Raw genomic sequence first — 6,250 nt, forward strand, 5'->3', positions numbered from 1 at the left:
AAAATGGATTGTTCGACTCTATGGGTAAAAGGAACCCATAGATGAACACCTAACATACCTTGGAATGTTAATTCTTGAAGGTTCTTGGAGAAGTTCTTGAGTTTGTTCTTGATTTCTTGAAGCTAGGGTTTTGTATCTTGAGAAAAGATGTTTTAATTCTTGAGAGAAAGTAAGGAAATAATGATATAATAGGGTATTTAGGGTTTTAATCCCATGTTTAGGCTGACTGAGCTAAGGGAAAAGTACTTAAAAGCCCTTGAAATTAAAACTCAGAATTAATTAAAAAAATCTCAATTTGACATGCTGGCGCGACACGGTGCTTTCGCGCCGTGTCACTGGAATTTGACAATTGCGACGTGGAAGCATAGCGCAATACGGTGGAATTGTGTTGCTTCACTGCATGGGAATTTGGCCCTTAGCGCGGCGCGGTGGAATCGCATTGCCTCACTGGAAAGTGATAATTGTGAACTGGGTCTATGGCGCACTCGCCAATATCATGGAGCAACACTGGAATTTGACGATTGCCATTTGGTTGGCCTCCGCGACGCGATGAAGTTCCAATTGGCACACTGCTTTATAAAAATGGCCATAACTCTTCGCCCGGGTATCAGATTTGGGAAAATTTTATATCGTTGGAAAGTTGACTAAATTTCTTACACAATGGTAGGCTCTAAAGTGAAAATTACTGAGTATTTAGAAAAATTTATATAGAATAACTCATGTACTGAGAATTAAAATAAACTAAGGATATATAGGGTATTACATCACATCTTCAACTGTAGTAATCTCTTGGAAAATATTACCAAAGGTTTGGTTACTCCATTGAGTCAATGCAGCCTTGGCTCTCTTCAACTTTTGATGAAAGATAATGAATGCATCGCCCTCAAATTTTACCTTCCATTTTTGCTTTTTAACCTCCAAGCAAGATTCTTCTTTAATCCAGAAATTAAGAAACCTAATGGTTTGATCAAATGGTCCTGATTAGTATTGCAGTAAAGCATCATTGGTGTATGATCCGAACCACTTCTTGGTAAATTTTCCACTTCCATCACAGGGAATAACTCCTGTAATTTATCATTGCAAAAGACTCTATATAGTCTTTTGAAAATACAGTCTCCATCTACTCTTCCTTTCCACCAAGTAAACTTGCTCCCCTTGAAAGTAATCTTTTCTAAGTTACAATTGCTAATACAATGATTAATATCTTCTGCTTCTTCAAAGGTCACAGGTAGTCCTCCCAACTTCTCTTCTTCATGTCTTATGACATTAAAATCTCCACCCATAATCCATTGTTCCTTTATTGTACCCCTCAGTTCCCCAAGAGACTCCTATAAGAGTACTTATTTCATTTTATTACATTTAACATAAATTAATGTAACCATAACTACCACTCCTGCATTCTGATTCTCCAATCTGAGTGTGAGTTGTTGTTCATCATCACTAATAATAGAATACTCCATAGTTGATTCCATGAAAGCCCATATCTTGCCTGACATATTGACTACAACATACTGCATTCCCAACCTTCTTTTATAAGCTTCAATATTCTACCCATCCTGGAATGGTTCCATAAGCCTAATAAAACTAAATTGGTACCTTTTGTGCATTGTTATCAACCTTGTAAAAGCCTTCTAAGTGTTAACAACCCTTATATTCCAGATAGAGCATTCATTTTAAGGCTGATTTTAAAGAGTGGCTCCTTGTCTGCATTAAACTTGCACTTATATGTTTGATTCTTTTGCTATGTTTTCCATGCTTTGTCTTCAGGGACTTGATCTAATTGGGAGATAGATCTCCTCCCACTACTGCCTTATCTAAATTTTCTAACAAATCCTCAGTATCCATATCCTCCTTCTTGCTATTAGCAACATCCATCATATTCCATGTTCCATTTCAAGGGGTACTATATCCTCTAGTATTTGTACCTAATTTAACTTATTCTGCATCACCATCAGCTCTCTTAATTCATTCTGGTTCTTTCCTTCCTCTTTTCAACATTGCTACACCTATTCATTAGTTATTTTTGTGTTTTGTGCCACATTATTTTCTGCCAACTGCATCTTTTCCTTGCTGCCTTTTTCTACTTGTTTTTTATCTTTACACCCATCTTTGTTGATTTGTATTTCTTCTTTTGGTATAGTGTCTGATTTTCTAAAACTCCTATTTACCCAGTCCTTAGTGCTCTCCTTCTTCTCTACATTGTTGGATGCTAATTTCTCTTCTGGGTTGTCCTTTTGTTCTAAAACATCAAATGCATTTGATGTTTCTATTTGAGTATCCTTGTCCTTTATTTCTCCCACAATATGACCGCATTCGTCTCTTTTATACCTGTTTTTTCTTTGCCTTCATTGATTTTTGTTATCCACAGCATCTGCATTCATCTTTGTTTTTCTTGTTCCTTGGCATCTTCCTTAATTTTGTCATTTCCTTCTTTTTTCTCTTATATCTGGTCAAATAACTTAGGGCGAATAGTCCAACATGATTCCTCATCATGCTCTTGTAAGTAGCATTCTTTCCAATACTTAGGTTTGTGATCATATTGAATTTGTATCCATTTGGACTTAATGTTCCAAGTGATATCACCTTCTTCATTAATTTTAATTCTGAGTGGTAGTTTAGCAATAAAATCCACCTTTATCTTTACTCTTGCATAGCTTCGCCTAGTATGATTCCTTATGGCTATATCTACCACCAAAGGCTTGCCCACTGCAGATACAATCGAGAATATGGCTTTTTTGGAAAAAAAGTTTGGTGGTAGATCTAGTAATGAGATCCATGCCACACCCACAGTGGTTTCACCATTAGGCTCGAAACATGGATCCCATTTAAGAGTCCTCATTTGCCAATACCTATCTTTAGATTTGATATAGTATGCAGTCGTTGATAACAGTTATACGTAGTCCTCCAGTTAATTCAAATGAATCAAAATATGCCTTGTATGTAACACGCCTATTGCGCACTCTCCATTAATCCCACATTGCTTTGGGATTATTTTTCTAAGTTCATTGACATCTGGTTTCCTATAAGAAAACTTACCAACAATTGTATATTGTAAATTCTCCTGCATAATCAAGCTTTTCACTTCTGAATACTTCCACGTAATCGGGGGCTCTCCATGCAACATAACTATGAGTTTAGGAGGTATCCTAATATTATCATACACGTATGGTTTAGCTTTTAGTAGATTAACATATTTTTGGAGTTGGCGCGATACTCTTATTTTCAGTAATCTGCTTAACGGAATCGTCCTGTGGGATAATCCCACCGGAAGTAGTAGCCATAGTGATTGAAAAGTAAGCTAACACAGAGGGTTTTGCACGTGCCGATTTTAGGTTTTTTTAGGGTATGGACGTTTAATTTTTTTCATGTCTTGGGTCCTTTAACTATGATTTTATACCACTGTTGTAAGCATTGTTTACATATTTTTTGATCATTCAGTGCTGGAGTGTTATGAACACCCGATACCTATTTGTTTATACATGTCTTTGTTTTCAAGTTACAAGTCAAACAAGTTATGATTTTTATTACTATATTCAGACTTCCATGTTCATGTTGAGCACTTATCAGCACAGTACCATGTCATGTTAGACCCATAATAATACCAGTATCATTCAGTTAGGAATAAGATTTAGCACTGAGCAAACCTAGGGATGGGTCTCACCCACCAGTTGGGACTTGGTTCTTAGTAGCAGTCCCTAAGTTTCAGATCTACGTAGCCAGCTTATGAGATATCACCATCCAGTTTAGGACTAACACTCTCTAAGGGGTCACCCACCAGTTTAGGACTGACTCCCTAATCCTTTGGGAAATCATATTAGTGGATCCATACAACCATGTGTTAGTACCCGTGGCAATGTATTGACACCATTCCAACTGGGGTTACAGGTTGGACCCCAATTAACTCAGATTGGGCCATGTCGGTTACATGATAGCTCCCACTGTTTTAGTCAGCAATTAGTTTATTTCAGTTCAGGTTTACTTGACCAAGTAATCAGATTTCAGTAATTATCCAGTCAGTATTACAGATTATTCATGTTATTCAAATCATGTCCGTACATGCTATACTTGGTCTTGCATTCTCAGTTTTACATGTTATGTTTTCATGCTTAGTATCCATACATGATACATGATCCTTAGTTTAGTTTTACAGCATGTTCAGTTTTACATGAGATTTACATACAATATTCATGTTTCCACCGCTTCCCAGCTTACAGAATTATTTTCAACTTACGAACTTATAAATTTTACTATGACTTACCGTTTTCATATACAACCTTGTTTTAAATACATATTTCAGTAAATAGCTTATATCCTTAGTTGCAAAGCATGTTTTAAATATTTCCATGATTTAGTGCATGTCTCCATATACTCAGTACATTCCAACGTACTGACCTCATATATGCGTCTGTGCTATATTCCTTCATAATGTAGGTTCCAGATGTAGTCTACACACCAAGGTCAGATAGTTCTCAACATTCAGAAAGCCGGTGATGAGCTCACTTATTTTCGAAACTCCAGTCCATTACAGTTCATGTGTTGTATTTTTATTATCCATATGTATTGATTAGTGGTAGTTGGAGAAATGTCCCAGCTATCTATAGTCAGTATAGTAGAGGCTTCATAGATAATTAGTCAAAGTCATGATATGTAATTCAAGTTCTTTCTTCAGATTTATATGTTGTAAACTTTATCAATCTTACATTCATTCATATTTCCTCGTGATTATGTTTCTGCTCAATAAATTTAACTATTATATACATTTTAAATCAACTGCTCAAGTATCATGTTAGTTCATGGGTTAGCTTGAAATCACTTGTTCTAAGCACCGGTTACGACTATGGGGTATCCTCGGATTGTGACACAAGTACATACAAAAATCAAAATTCATATTTTGGTAGTTTTATAAGTGATTTAGACATATATTAAGGCCATAAATATCTCCTAGCTTAAAGAGAAATCAAAATATCCCTTATTGATTGAATTCTTGAGAAAAATATTTCTATAGTCAACTTCAAACAAGCATAACTTTTATATTACTAAGATTTTTTAGATAAATACCCACTAAAATATAGATAATTAAATTAGCTTTTTAACGCCTCCAATTTTGCCTTAATTCGATATCAAAGTAAAAAGTTATGGCCAATTTACTGAAGCACTATCAAGGTTGTCAGGGTGACTCGTCGTCACGGCTGTAGGGACTAAAATTTGAGTCCCAGACGAAGACTCAGGCTATAACTCGTCTCCAGACCCTACTTATCATCACCAAACTCGTTAGGACTGATACCAATAACTTTTCAGATTATTTTAAAGGGGTTGCTTGGTCTTTTCCCGTCACTCTTTTAACCCTGTTGTTTCAGCTGTTACAAAAGGTATAAGTCTATTTATCACCCAAAATCCCTCATTATATTCCCCAAACTCATTATAAGTCAAAAAATTAAGCAATTCAACTCTCAAGCAAGTCTAAGCCTAGAATTTTCTCAAAACTAGGTTTCCAAGACTTCAGTCCAAGATTTCATCAATCCAGGTATGTGGATATTCAATAAGGGATTCCTTTCACCCGTATGCCCTAAACCTATTTTTAAAATATGAATTTCAATTATGATTTCTATGAACTCGTAATCTAAGGTTAATACCTAATTATTCCAAATTCTTGAAAATTTAATTCTATCATGTTATTTTATTACTATAGTACCAATTCAAAGTTATTATGCATGATTTTCTGGGTTTTAACTCAGTTATTTTAATATGTGATGAATTATACATGCTTTATAGTTTCATAATTAATTACACAAGACTTAGTGGATTTAATCTATATTTATTGACATACCATGTTTCCTATAAAATTTAGTATCTTTACATACTTAGAATTATGACCCTCAGTATATTAATAAATTCATGATTTTCAAATTATGGTATAAATTTTCCTTTTTCCTTTTGAGCATTACATTATCATTATTAGTTGTATTCTTCAGAGATGGTGGGTTATGAATACCTGCTGACCTAGGATACCATGCATTCTCAGTCAAACAGTTGGTCATTCAGTTTTCATAATTTAGAATGCTTTCAGATAAATAAATTATCTTTTAACTTTAGTACTTCAGTATCATTAAGTTGTTCAGTATATCAGCTTATATTTAATTGGAGTAGTACCTAGCACCGAGCAAACGCAGGGATGGAGGCTCACCCATCAGTTAGGATGAGATCTTTAGTAAAAGTTTCTAAGTCCCAGAACTACGGCGCCACCGTAGGT

Source organism: Capsicum annuum, chromosome 7 (assembly GCF_002878395.1).
Source record: "Capsicum annuum cultivar UCD-10X-F1 chromosome 7, UCD10Xv1.1, whole genome shotgun sequence".
In the NCBI taxonomy this organism is placed as follows: Eukaryota; Viridiplantae; Streptophyta; class Magnoliopsida; order Solanales; family Solanaceae; genus Capsicum; species Capsicum annuum.